A 14,763-nucleotide genomic window follows, 5' to 3' on the forward strand; every position below is an offset into this window, starting at 1 on the left:
CTTCTATACTCTGTTTCGTAAATAAGGAAAGTGTCGTGAGGCTAATGCTCTTTTCATTTTCGTCAGTTAATTTTTGAACACCCTGTGCACTTTCACTTTTCCATCCTTGATATTTTCCTTTCTGACACTGCGCAGCATATCGTGCAAGAAAATATCTTCTAAATGCAACTCAAATTTCGCAAATTCTTCTTCGCTCATTCTCGCTCAAGATTTATGTTACCACTTTTTACAAAACTACATTCTATTGCCCCAGCATTCAAGTGTTTTATTCCAGCCTATTTCGGCTGCTTCGTCCTGAGACGGCGAGATCGACGTTCGAACCATGTTTGTACCACTGACCTACTTGTCGCTAGCTCGCTAATCCCTTAATCCCGTACAGCTGCAACGAAAAAGTCTGCTCACCCGATCAAAAAAGTTGAATGTATTATCTCAACAAATAACCAGAGGCACCAAGTAAGGTTATACAAAATAGAATCTAAGTTGAAGTTTTATTGTGGACTGACGTCAAAAGCAAAAAAATAAATAAAACCGACCGTGGATTTTTATATTTAAATTTATATGTATAAATACACATACAGGGTGGCTCAATAAGTCACTTAACACCCCCGGTATAAGGCCACTGCGACATGGAACGTGAAAATGGCGATGACCAAACGTTGCCTGGCCAAGGGGGAACCACATTGACGTCTCACGCATGGTCGGCAGCCATATTTATGTCCGCCATCTTGAATTCAACTCCAGAAATTAAAATTGGAAGAGGGTCATGCGACATATCAAAATAGGCTAGAATTTCACCAGGAAAACAACTGTGACATTTGTTTTCACCTAACTTTAATTGTTGCAGAGTTAACAATACCACAAAGTTATGGCTCAATAAGTCACTTAACACCCCCAGTACAAGGCCACTGCGGCATGGAACGTGAAAATGGCAATGACCAATCGTTGACTGGCCAAGGAGGAACCACATTGACGTCACCCGCATGGTCGGCAGCCATCCTGATGTCCGCCATCTTGAATTGAACTTCAGAAATTTAAATGGGAAGGAGGTCGTGCGACATATCAAAATTGGCTAGAATTTTACCAGTAGTTTTCATTTATTTCCCTTTAGTGCGTGTGCGGTATTTGTGTGGTATGGTGAAATGCATTTTGCAAGTCGCGTTTTTTTTTTAAAAGAAACTAAATTTACAGAATAATTTTTAATCAGATGTCTATATCTTAAAGATTACAAGTGCTATTAATACAGATCATGCAATTAGTGGAAGTGAAGTTTCATGATAAGAAAACTCTTAATAATAATAATGATAATGATAATGTCGATACTGCCCAAAACAAGGAATAGTCAACGAGACCAAATGTTATCAATCCCGCTCTGCCTGGACAACAAACGGGGCTTTGGCTTCTAGACTCACGGTCAGTCTGTCTGTTCCTCACTGCCCATGCGTATTTGTCATTGCCCTTGCATTAATTTCATCCTAATCTTCGCGATTGGCCAAATGAGACAGAAGGAAGAAATAAAATAAATCAAATCAATCAGAAGAAAAGAGCAGCAAATGGATGTGCCTTTCCCAAATTGAGGATTCATATGGCAAGTCTCGCATATAATATGAAGGTTAGGATGAATAATGAAACAGTTTGTTGGAACACACACAATTTCATGTCCAGGTTCTATCCAGGATGCGAAACTAGGACACCAAGTTTTTTTGCACGTTACGCTAACCATTCAGCCACAGAGCCGAACTAAGGGACCCGGGTTCGAACCCCGGTCGGGCTTGGTTGTTTGTGAATGTTCATTCATCAATTTCATTATTTCATCACTCATCCCCATCTTCGTAAATTAGCCAAGAGGCAACAAAACGCGAAGTAAAATAAACTAAATCAAATCAAGATAAAAATAAAAAACAGAGCCGAACTGAAATACTTTGTATTTGGCGAGTGATTCCCGACACGTAAACGATACAACTGGGAAGATAAAAAGAGACTGTTGCATTGGCGCCTTCAAGTCTGGGCAGAGCATTCAACCATATCAGTATCAATCACTCAACTTGATTTTGTGGTTTCAGGGTGAATCGTAAGCAAGCCCATACTTCCGGTCATTCTGTCTGTTTCTGTCCTCCAACTTAGAGATATGCGTGTGTAACATAGTGTTAATGCGCAGGGACATGTGAAAAATGCTAACGTTGGGATAACCGTTAAAATAATAGAAATGATAATTGCATTATGGTGGATTAAGGGTGTTGTTTGTTAACTGACTGTCACAATTACAAGTATGGAAATTTAAATCTTTGTAGTTAAGTAAAACTCTTGGTAAAATATCTTCATACCAATGGCTAATAATGTATTTAAACGCGTCGTTTCTCAACGTATGGAGCGCGACCCACTGCAGGGTCCCGAGAAGGCGTTTGGTGTGTCGCGTAGTCGGGCTCGAAAATTTATTTTTTGTGTCTCAAACACTTATTACATTTTAATTACTAAGATACATTGTTTAACAATTTAAATTCAACTCTTGTTGTACGAAGTCTAAGCTCTTCATGTCTATTATTTGCGCTCTACCATCGCTTTTTGCCTGCATCTCTCAATTTCATCATGCGTGTTTAGTTAGACTAGAGTAAATTAGTCTTTTAAATCACATATTTACTTTTCTTGAAGGAAGTATACGTAATTTCATTACGGAAATGTAAAAGAGGGCTTCTTAAAGTACTCGATGTTAGCAAAAGTATGATTTTAAACTGGGTGCACACCCCTTCAACTAATTTTGCCGGCGCCCATACTTGTGTGTCCCGTGAAGTGTAATATCCTTCAAGGTGGGTCCCGAACTGAAAAAGGTTGAGAACCATTTATTAAAGGTAATATACCTAGATATTAGTATTTTCAGTTTGAGACATCACAGAGTGCGAAGGGGCGGTTTTTGAAGGACTGCTGAATTCGCCGCATTATTCCTGCAAGGGAAAGGGTGGGGATATCGTATTGTATCCATGTACATAAGAAGCACGGACTTGAAGTTTCCTATGGGATATATTAAATATTACGTGCAACCCCCTCTCCTCTACCGCCAATAAATCTTTGACACGCTGCTACCACGGGTCTGTACTCTAACTTTGCGCTTTTAGTCAGAGGAGACGCGTTTCTTCACACACTCACTCACCTAATAATTCATGAAAATCCACGTTCTTAGAATGTCATTCCCAATCAGTGACATTGCGAATAGAAATGCGGGAATATAGCTCGCGTACTTTGAAACGGTGTTCATTGAAAATAACCCATAAAGCTTTCACGTTGAACGGTGCTGAAACTTGGTTCACGTCAAAATTTACGTCTTGTCGAATTGTGTTACTCGTCCCCATCTGTTGCCACATAGATGGCGACGCAATCGATCACGGTTAAGCTCTGGCAATTAGTAATATTTTATTATTACAGCAAGAACTGTGTCTTACTGCTAGGCCTACTAAGTGAATTTCCCTTCCATACACGTTACATTAAATCATTTTATGAACAAAAAAAATTAGGAACATTGGTAGGGAACATCCCTAGAGAACAGTGTAATTTATTTTCATTTTTCATTAAAATATTTATTTACAGTTAAAAATTTGATAACAAGATATTGTAGGAATGGCAGCATTCCCCTCTCCTCGTGATCCATTATCGATCAACCTATCTGTGAACAAAGTGAACTATATAGAAGAATGTTGTTCCCTAGTCATAGAGGATCACCGACCTCTACTCCGATGGAGGTACAAGGGCGGATACTTTATTAATGTTACTCGGCCATCCAATTTATAATAATATTTTGAGACGTTTCGGGCGAGAGTATCTCATTTCCCAGTTAATCCGCCCATGACTAAATTTAAACTGCATGGGCTATTTTACGCTTAATGGGGAGAGTTTCTTCTATTTTTGTGTCCCATTTTGGATATTTTACGTTGCTTTTCACCGTAGAAAGATGAAGTAATGGCATTAAAATCGCACAAACACAATGAATCGTCTATGCCTAACCAGCGTTGAACCCGCTTACCTCTGGCTCTGGAGGCTGTTAATCTCACCACTTAACCGTGGTTGGTTGGAACTTTAGTGAATGTACGTATGCCAATAAAATTGTTTATAATGATAGGTTTGATTAGATATATTTCATTCGCTTACTTTCAGTTAATCGCAAAGATTATTTGGATCGAGTGTCTTGAGCACGTACTGCAGGGTCCATGGTAAATATGAAGTTAAGGAAACCGTCCCGTAATATTTCCATTGTACCAGAAAATACAACAGGAAAAATAGGGAGACAGAAGGGTGTGTATTTTAGGGACAAAATATCATTGGATATACCCATAAAAACCATACGAAGATAAAATTTATGGGTTTGAAAAATCGTTTATTGATTGTACTTCTCTTGAACTTGCTTTCTGTGAGGCGAGAGGTTGCATACACCTTATCCCCTTTGTTGTCGCAAAGTACGTTATTTTATATTCTACCGTTGCCCTCGGTCTCCTTAGCGATTTTCTTTCAATCCTCAAATGTTGTAATGCATATGGCATAGTTATAAACATAGTGATGGACAACTTGCCTGCTGCTTCAGCTGCTGCTTAAAATAAGAGAATGCAAGTAAAATTATGCTATTGCAAGTTTAATTTGTGGAAGCAAACGTTATCTTTTTCCTTCCTTCATTCCTACCTTTCGCCGACCCTTCTACAGACTTGGAAGCGCCATGCTCTGACACAGCTTGCAGAAGCATTCTTCCCAAACTTGTTTCTGTCCGACTCAAGTGCTAGGGGGAATAAAGCATTGGATCGTATCGTTTCTCAACCTATGGGGCGCGACCCACAGCTGGGTCCCGAGAGGGTGTTTGGTGGGTCGCGAAGTCGAGCTTGGGAATTTACTTACTGTCTTACAAAACTATTACATTTAAAATACTAGTATATATTTGTTTCAATATTTTAAATTCAACCCGTGTTGTCCGTAGTCTAAGCTTTACATTTCTGTTATGCGCACCCTACCATTGCTTTTCACCGGCATCTCTCAATTTCAGCTTTCAAAATTATATATGTATGGCACTTTTCTAGAATGAAGTATGTGAAATTTGTTTAAGCAAGCGTAAAAAAGGGATTCGTAAATTACTTGATGTTAGCATAAACACGTACTATTATAAACTGGGTGCACACCCCTTCAAGTAATTCTGCCGGCACCCATACTTGTGGGTCCCGTGAAGAGTAATATTCTTCAGGGGGGTCCCGTACTGAAAAAGGTTGAGAACTACCTGATTAGAGGCCCTTGAAAAGTTTGATTCGATTCACTGATTGATTGAGTTTATTTTACTTCGCTTTTCTGCTACTTCTGGCTAATCGCGAAGAAAAGAATGAGTGATGAAATTGAAGAAGAGACTCTCTCAAACAACCCCAATTCCCAGGTCGGGAATCGAACTAAGAACTCGTGGCGTGCTACCCACTTCGTTACGCAGGGTGGTGCCCTAAAGGAAAACTTGGAATTGGAAGTAAATTCCGCACAGAAATGCGTACAGAGTAAGTGAATGGTGGGTGGCGTTTTCTGAATACTGATGGAAATAATTAAAGAGTTGATTTAAGTCCCGAGAATGAAGAGAATTCGTTCAAACCTAATCGGGTTTGAACGGAATCCAAGCAAATATGAGCCTCCACCGGACATGAATTCGTGACCCTTGATAAAAAGTTGACAGCATTACCAGTACACCATCAATATAAACGGCTTGAAAACACATTGCCCCTTTGCTCGTTTCAAGATTAGTCAGTTAGAGTCAGCGTCAGGGTGCAGGTGAAGTCCCTGGAGGTCTTGCAGTGCAAATTTAGAGAAAACCGAATGACATATAGTACAGACAGATGCCTTTTATCATTCTTCTGAAAATTTATACAAATGCTGTTTATACGGCCTTACTAAAAAAACCTTGCTAAAAACACTTCGTTATGTGTTGCCGAACAAAGCTCATACATTGCTGAAGACATTATTAGAGTTCACAATGAAAATTATTTGGTTATGCCATACAGTGTTGCAACGAGGCTAGAAAAAGCCATTTTACCTATCGTATATTAATTTTAAAATGTGACTTTTTGTCGTAGTTTTCTTTTTTAAGTTTGTCCATTTACTTATGCCAAATCACAGGAATGTAAAAGCTTTAATAACATAAATTGGGGGAGAAATTATCTCACACAAACTAATTTGGAAGCATTAGGTGACTGTAACATCTAGAAACAATAGATTTCGTGAATATAACTTGCCTGATAATTGCAGGACAAACCACCTCGTTGGAAATTGATATTGCTGAAATTAATGTCGAATTATAGGGAACGATTGATTGATTTATTTGCTTTATTTTAATTCGCTTCTTGTGCCACTTTTTGCTAATTTGCGAAGATGGGGATGAGTGATGATATCATGAAATTGTAGAATGGACACTCACAAACATCCAGACCAAGGCCGGGATTGAACCCGGGGCCCCTGGTGTCGTAGCGCGATGTGCTAATCACTCCACCACGGGGGCCGACTTAACAAGAACGAAACAAGTTTCAAAATATTAAATTTCGTACGTAAATAAATCACCGAATGCATAGTCCGCGTATGCAAGGGCCGAGTGACGGAGCAACCAAAACATTAAAAATTGCTTCATGTTTGTCAACCCGGCGTTGGTCTACTTGTTAGCGTTGCTCTAACATTGAAATTTATGTGCTTATATATCTGTTGTAAAATTCGAAAGTCTTTTGTTTTGTCACGGGCCGGAGGGGGGTCATAACATGGTGGAGCAGTGGTGGCGATTAGGGGGGCGAGGGGGGTACTTGCCCCTCGTTCATCGTCACTTTTGTCCTTGCACTGTGCTAAACCTTATCTTCAAAGGGAAATATTGTCTTTGACCCCGCGGTTTTGGAACCCAATCGCCGCCACTGGGGTGGAGCATTTCCTATCGTCATTCGGTGCTGTGCCGTTATCCTGCAAACACATTGTCTATGTTAACTTGACGTTCACGTGTCGACCAACCTCGAAATTGTTTTTTTTTTTTAATATTTTTTTAGTGAATTGTATTGGTCTTCTTGTGCTTATGTGATTTTTTCTCATGATGGACAATACACACATATTGTAATGTCTCTCTTGCCCTCCGTGCGCACGCCTATGAGAAGGATTGTTACTGCTGTGACTTTCCATCCGAAGTATGATTTGGAACGGTCTTCTTATCCTGAACAGGTATTGAACGTTTGAAAGATCCTAGGTGATTACTTTGAAGATCTGCCTCTTAAAGGAGGAGTTCAATGATACATGGATTCAACACACACAGAAACGCTCAGGTCGTTAGACCTGACTCAACTTTTATTCATTTTTATTATTTTACTTCACTTTTCGGTCACTTTTGACTAATCGCGACGATGAGGATGAAGTTGATGAAGTGACACTCGCATCCATGCCCAGTCCAGAATTCGGAACATTGGACGCCGGGCGACAAGTAAATCGAGTTCACAACCATTGACTTCGTAGTAACCATTCATCTACTCGTCATTATAAGAACACTGACGTCATCAAAGCTGCTACCCTCGAGATATAAATAACCATCAAGACTAAGTTTCGGTTGTGATAAATTGTAGACAGTTGTTGCTTCATTCTGCGTGCAACATTTCATCGTACCCTAACCTCTCGATTTCAATACACCGAGCTGTTTGACACGCTCTTCATTTCAACAGTTCACTCATTAGGTCCTTATTGATGTTGTCATTTATATAGGGTGACCGTACGTCCCGTTTTGACCGGGACAGTCCCGTTTGAGAGGCGTGTCCCGGTCGTCCCTTCGATATTATTTAAAAACACTATTTGTCCCGTTTTATAAAAGTCTAGGTGTTAGGTTGAAAACCAAGTATAAAGTTGAGACATTTCATGCTAAAAAAGTTTGTATTGTTTTGCGTGTGTTCCGTTATTTGTAGAGCAGTGCATAAGCATGCCCAAGAAGCGTACATGCAGTTTCAATAGGGACTTGGTACAAGACACAAACCAGAAACTCAAATGGCTAATCTCGCGTCAGATGTGTGGGGTAAGGTTTTCAAGGAGATTTATAAACGGTTGATGAAAAAATATAGCTCCTCTCAAGAAGATTGATTGTTCTGATAAATACTTCTTGCACGCCTCAACTTTAGCGTAGGGCTAACATGAAAGGTTGATCAGAAGGAACCAGAAATACCGTGTAAGTCACACCGAGATTATAAAAACGACAGTTCATATTTCAAATAATAATAACGATAGTATAATTATAACAATAATTTTATAATTAGGCCTAACTGATTTTTCAGGAGGGGAGGAGGTAAACTGATCTCCTTGGGATGTCCCGTTTTTGGGCCAAAATATTATGGTCACCCTACTACTAGGGCGCCAAAATATCTAGCTCCTGGGTTCTCATTCCATTGTAATTATCATGCTCTTACCATGAAAAGGTCTCCCACGTATTATCCGCGGTCCCGGGTTCGAACTCTGGTCATAGCTCCAAAATTTGGGTGATGACTCAAAAGAATGAGAATATAGTTAGGGAAACTTAATAAAGACGATCTGGCTCCTATTGAGAAAGTCTGATAACAGCGGCGGTGGGACTCAATGCGCTCAACGAAGAACCCGTTGATAGGCTTTTGTCTTTAAGAAGGCTGTTGGACTCCATGGCTATGCAGAGCACCTGCGTTATATTGAAAACTGAAAATCCATTACGTGAAGTCAAATTAACACTTTTGTAATAGCAATTTTGAAGTAATAAGCATAATCTTGAGTTTCGGGTCATAGAAACAAATGTTTAGAGTGTGAACGAGCAAATCAATTGTTACTAAATATATGGTAAAAAACAGACAATTTGGTCCAAATTGAACAAAGTATATTTTGTCCCAATCCTCCATCCCCGGTCACGTCCCTTGTCTTGTATGTATACGTGTCAGTTAGAAACCGAATTCATTGCCTGTGTGCTCACTGAAGGTCTGCTTGAGACGATTCCCGACACTTTGACGCCAGCTGACAGCGGGGTCGCTCGGAACTTGCTTTTGTCGCGGGCACGATTCGAATGGAAACAGACAACTCTGCTAGTGATTGTTGCAGTCTAATTCTCGAATGAATATTTCACTTGCTCTCGTTGCCTTCACGAATTTTATTTAAAGCAGCCCAATAAATCAAAGAACGAAATAGCTATATTGGGAACCTTTCAACAACTCCCATATTCGCAGCCAAAATATTTTACAATGACAGGTGTAATTGTATTTTTGACTGTAAACACAAGAATCTAATAAAAATCTTCCCACATTTTTCATCACGTTTCAATAAGTCAAAAATTACACTGTTCAAACTTCTTGTAATACTTTTCTAGATATCCAAGTTACAAGATGTGATTTCTCAACGATAACTTTGTTGCAACATTAATATACTTCTGTCATTGTAATCAGCATTTCTTAGCTACGGTATAGTAATCGTTCATGCAACTTCCCACTCTTTAAAATGATACACCTTTACGTGAGGTGAGATCCCGCCACCATAAGTTAGGATTTGAGGAACAGAAACGGATGACACGCTCACTCAACAAGAGGCCTTGCATCAGTGGTGCTTTCAAATCTGGGCCGAGTAACAATTACAAAAGTCAGATCAAGTTTACGCCATAGATTAAGCTGATGCACTCGTATCCGGACTGAGATTTTCTGTGGTTTCTACAAACGACTGCAAGCATAGAAGCTTCGTCGTTGGCCAGTATTTTTCAAATATTCCTAAATCAAGTAATTGTCCAAAATAGTGGACATTAAGTGAGATAGAAAGTGTGGCCCCTTACAGCTATATTCGTGCAACGATTTAATAAATTTTATTTTACCTTTACATGATTCACATTCATATCATCAATAAATATTACAATGCAATTTCTGAAGTGCAATAATGAACGTGGTATGGTGTCTGACTATCACGGGATGACCTACCTAGGATTTTATTATTAATTAATTCAATACTTCGAATCAATATTTAGCCATTTGCAGTTTCTTAAGACAGGTCTACTCATGAGAAACCGTTGAAGGGAAAAGTGAACTGTGCACCGTATCCGACGAAGAGAAAGAAAACTGTTCGTGTTAACTAACTCCTTTATTATGAAGAATATTTTTTTATAGGATAAATCTCTAACATGCCCACATGTACGTATTCGTTTAGGTCTCTGGTTTGAATGCTTATTTAGAAAAATAAATAACAGAAATAAAAGTTTCATCGATGTAATTAAATGTTACAAAGATTACAAATGTTACAAATTTCATCCTGTCATCACTCATCCTCGTCGTCGCGATTAGCCAAAAGTGGTAGGAAAGCGACGCTAAATAACAAAATCAAATCTTTCCAAGACCGCGAACACACAACCAACATCCATACATTGAAGAAACTGAATAGCAGCAAAAGTTTTAACATTTCCTTTCACGCGTGTGTATCTTTATTTTTTCCTTTCACCCGAGTACTGCAGTGTTGCCAGTTTCCTTCAGTGCTTCACTGTCAAAAGGTTTAAAAACGATAAATATTACATCTCTACTTTCGATGTGTGAGGTTCGTGATGATACAAATGCTCAGCACTGAATAAAGATGATGACCGTGCTGAACATTTTGGCAACGCAGGAGCAGGATTGCATGGTAAACACCTGATTGCTCCCTTACTGTTGAAAATTATGCAACAGCGCCAGTGGATTGTTCTTATCTTGGTGAAGCTACTTTTCTTGGGTGGATTTCGAAATCAAATCAAACTTGGGCGAATATACGAGTTATTCACTTCCTTGGCTGCTGATACGTTTTCGCCTTTCAAGTAAATGCAGGAAAAGCACGCCTTGTGTGAGAAGCTAAGAGCATTAAAACATGTCCGTTCGTCCCTCCCCCTCTCTGTAAGAAAGCAATAAGAATTGCGCCCTTTGTTCTCTTCACCCAACTCCATTCAGTTAACCATGTCAAACACATTACAAGACCTGGGCTCGGTGGTTTACTGAGGACGGAATAGGCAGTAAAATGTTACAAAATGAATGTTTGGCCCATCTTTCAGAGCTCAAAGACGAGGTTACGAAGTATCTTTGCGAAACTTTTCTTTGGCTTGTTCAAAGTATTTACTGGTGATTCTTTACTGCAAAGATTACTGTGGCTGTGTTTGCTTTATCATTTTTATTTCCGTCATGTCATGATCGGAGCTTCGAAACTGTCGAATGGTAAGGGCCTTACATATAGGGCATCCCCGATTTAGTAGTAGTTAAGTCGTCGGCCTGTAATCAAGGAGATCCGGGTTCGATACACGGGAGAGTGGTTCGGATACCATTTTTAACTGTAGGTCAATCCTGATTAGCCTATCTTTGCATAAAGTATATTTAGAACTCAAGTTAGCGCAATCACAGAACATTTCGGTTTCTTGAAGGTAATTGGGGAGCTACGTGGACTAGCAGGTTCCGATCGAGAAAACCAAATAACAGCGGCAATGCGATTCGATGTGATGACCACGTGACAACCAATGAGGAAGTCTATTAACGGACCGTTGTTATTGAAGGAACCTTTTGCCACGGAGTTAGTGCATCGTAACTGTTACGGAGATAATTAATATATAAATTGAGCGGGTAAATACTAACAAAACAGGCTGTTATACTAACCACTACATCGGCTTGTATTGTGTTCACGCTAAACGGGGTTAAATTCTGTTACTGGGTGATAGACCAGTATTATGATGTGCAAGCTGCGAAGTTATGTAAGAGTGGCGTATCTAGAAGTAGTTTTAGAGGGACGTAGTCTTATTTTTGATCAACTTTCCTTTCAAAACACGTAAAATATAGGAAAAGATGGCAGGATCTAGGAGTGGTAAAAATGACTCATAACTCCCTTATGCTCACATTCCTTTACTACATTTATGTGCACGCCACTGAAAGTTGGTGAATACAGACCACAAGTGGAGAGGTTTCCATATTTGGCGATAACAGAAGCGGGGTGTAAAGGATGATTCTCCTGTAAGCACCAAAATGCCAACCTCTCTCCACGTATTACATCCTGTACTCAGGAAGGGTGAGGGGGGGGGGGGTCGGCACTAAGCCATCTTATGCTATATCCTAGGGCCGTACAAAAATGAGACCCTGAATGCGCAGAAGTTAAAAAGACCATCGACTATTACATTTTCTTAATGTTGTGATAATAGCAAATTAGAACATGTCAGATCCTTTTACCTGCTTATTTAATGAATGAAGGTAGAAGGAAGGAGTTTCTAGCGTTTAAATAAGTTCTTGCATGATGATCCTATTTTCAAAGGTCAAGTCATATAAACAATATGTACAATTTTTATGCTCGAATATAAACAATTTTTCCTCGTAAAAACGAATGTAAACATTTTAAATGCCAATAATTAAAAGTCAAGTAAAGTGGAGGGATACTAACGGTCCAAATCAACATCCTTGTTTCTTGGTTAATTCGCGTCCAGTGTGGCTACCGTAATGTAATGTTGGTTTCTGTTCCTTTAGTGCGTGTGCAGTATTAGTCTGGTATGGTGAAATGCATATTGAAAGTGGCAATTTTAAAAGAAACTGAAATTTACTGAATAATTTATAATCAGACGTGTGTATATTTTAAAGTTTACAAGTGTTATTAATAGAGAGCATGCAATTAGTGGAAGTGAAGTACCATGAAAACAAAACGGTTAATAATAATAATAATAATAATAATCATAATAACAATGATAATATCGACAGTGCCTAAAACAAGGGATAGTCCAGGAGCCCAAATTTTATAAATCCCACTCTGCCTGGAATACAGTCAGTCTGTATTGCGCAGTGTCCATACGTATTTCTTATTGCCCACGCATCAATTACAACCTAATTTTCGCGATTGGGTAAAAGAGACAGAAGGGAGAAGTAAAATAAATCAAATCAATCCGTTGGAAAAAAAAGTAAAATCCTCCCCTGTGCTTTGTACCACGCCATGAGGGCATATACGGGGTGCGGAGTTGGCCCCACACTTTCTTGGTCACAGCCGAAGCCCTGGCCGCCCCCAGAGTTTCCTCCAGATACCCACTTTGTACGACGCTGGGTGGGCACCAAGGCCGCTTGAACAGGTGCAAAAAAATCCCGGTTCTCCCTCGCCTGGTAGTCAGACGCCCTGCCGACCGAGTTACAGCGGCAGTATAAAACAGCAGCAAATGGCTGTACCTTTCTCAAATTGAGGATTCCTGTGGCAAGTCTCTCATATAATATGAAGGTTAGAATGAACGATGAAAAAGACTTTCGGAACAAACACAACTTCTATCCAGGATGCGAACCTAGGACACCGAGTTTTGTAGCGCGTCATGCTAACATTTCAGTCACAGAGCCGAACTGAAATACTTTGTAATTGGGAGAGTGATTCCCGACACTTACACGATAGGGAAGATAAAAAAGGACTGTTGCATTGGCGCCTTGAAGTCTGCGCAGAGCATTCAACCATATCAGTTACAATACCTCAACTTGATTTCATGGTTTCAAGGTGAATAGTATGTTGTGTTTCTGCCGTACAACTTATAGATTTGCATCAATAACATAGTGTTAATGCGCAGGGATATGTGAAAAATGCCAACATTGAGATATCCGATAAAATAAAAGAAATGATAATTCAAGGATCGTGGATTAAGGGTGTTGCTTTGGTAACTGGCTGCCGCAATTATAACTATATATATACATAAAACTCTTATATTTAAATTACTAAGATATATTGCTTTAATAATTCAAATTTAACCCGTGATGTACGTACATAGTCTAAACTCTGCATGTCTATTATTAAAACAACGAAACTTGGTTCACATCAAAATAGAGGCCTAGCAATCTTTTTCGAATTGTATTCCTCGTCCCCATCTGTCTCCATATCGATGGCGGGCAATCGTTTCACGGTTAAGCTCTCGCAATTAGTAATATTTTATAATTACTGCAAGAATTGTGCGTTAGCTTTCCTTTCCTTTATGCTTACTTGTGAAATCTCGATTATTTATTTCAATTTCACTGGCTTTTATAGTTTTTATTCTTATTTTTAACATACGTATATTGTATTTTAACCTGTTCAAAAGATGTAACTTGTTTCTCTAATATCTAGACTTGAAACACGACCAATTTGTACTATTTTTATACCTTACTTAAACCTGTTCTTCCAACAAAAATGAATTGTGTTATTTAAGTCACGACTTTACAATCTTAAGGTCTGTAGGAATTGAACAGGAAAGGGTCTCAAATTACATTAGCTTTACCTTTTATCGGCTACAATTGAATTGTACCTATTCTGGCTCAAGAGGAAAAGACAGAAGAGGATAGGTGGCAGCCAAAATGTTGAATGAATGAGAATCTGACCAAAGAACCCTTGCAGAAATATTATACGTATAAGACATGATTGCATGCATGAAACCATTGTTTAACAAAATAACTGCAGTTAAGACTGGAAGAAGTTTTATATTATCCCTAGCTTATCCCTGGCGTACAATAAACGTAGACAGACTACTTACATAAGGGAGGCCTCAGAGGCCCACACATTTTCTTCTTCTTTAACATTAAAATTCAAGAAACAATTTTTTAAAATGAATCATTTCTTCCTTTGTTGTTCATATAGCTGCAGTTATATAATATTGCACGAGTGTCACACACAAATTTTATCATTCACTAAACCTGAAAATAACATGTTAATGTTGAATCAATGATTTTTTTGTTTACATATGAGCAGTTCTATAGTTGTTATAATAATTACATTAATTACCATAATTACCAACCAATTGTACACTGTTACAAGGTACACAAGTACCTTGGT

This window comes from Lepisma saccharinum, chromosome 13 (assembly GCF_977018435.1).
Source record: "Lepisma saccharinum chromosome 13, izLepSacc3.1, whole genome shotgun sequence".
NCBI classification, from domain to species: Eukaryota; Metazoa; Arthropoda; class Insecta; order Zygentoma; family Lepismatidae; genus Lepisma; species Lepisma saccharinum.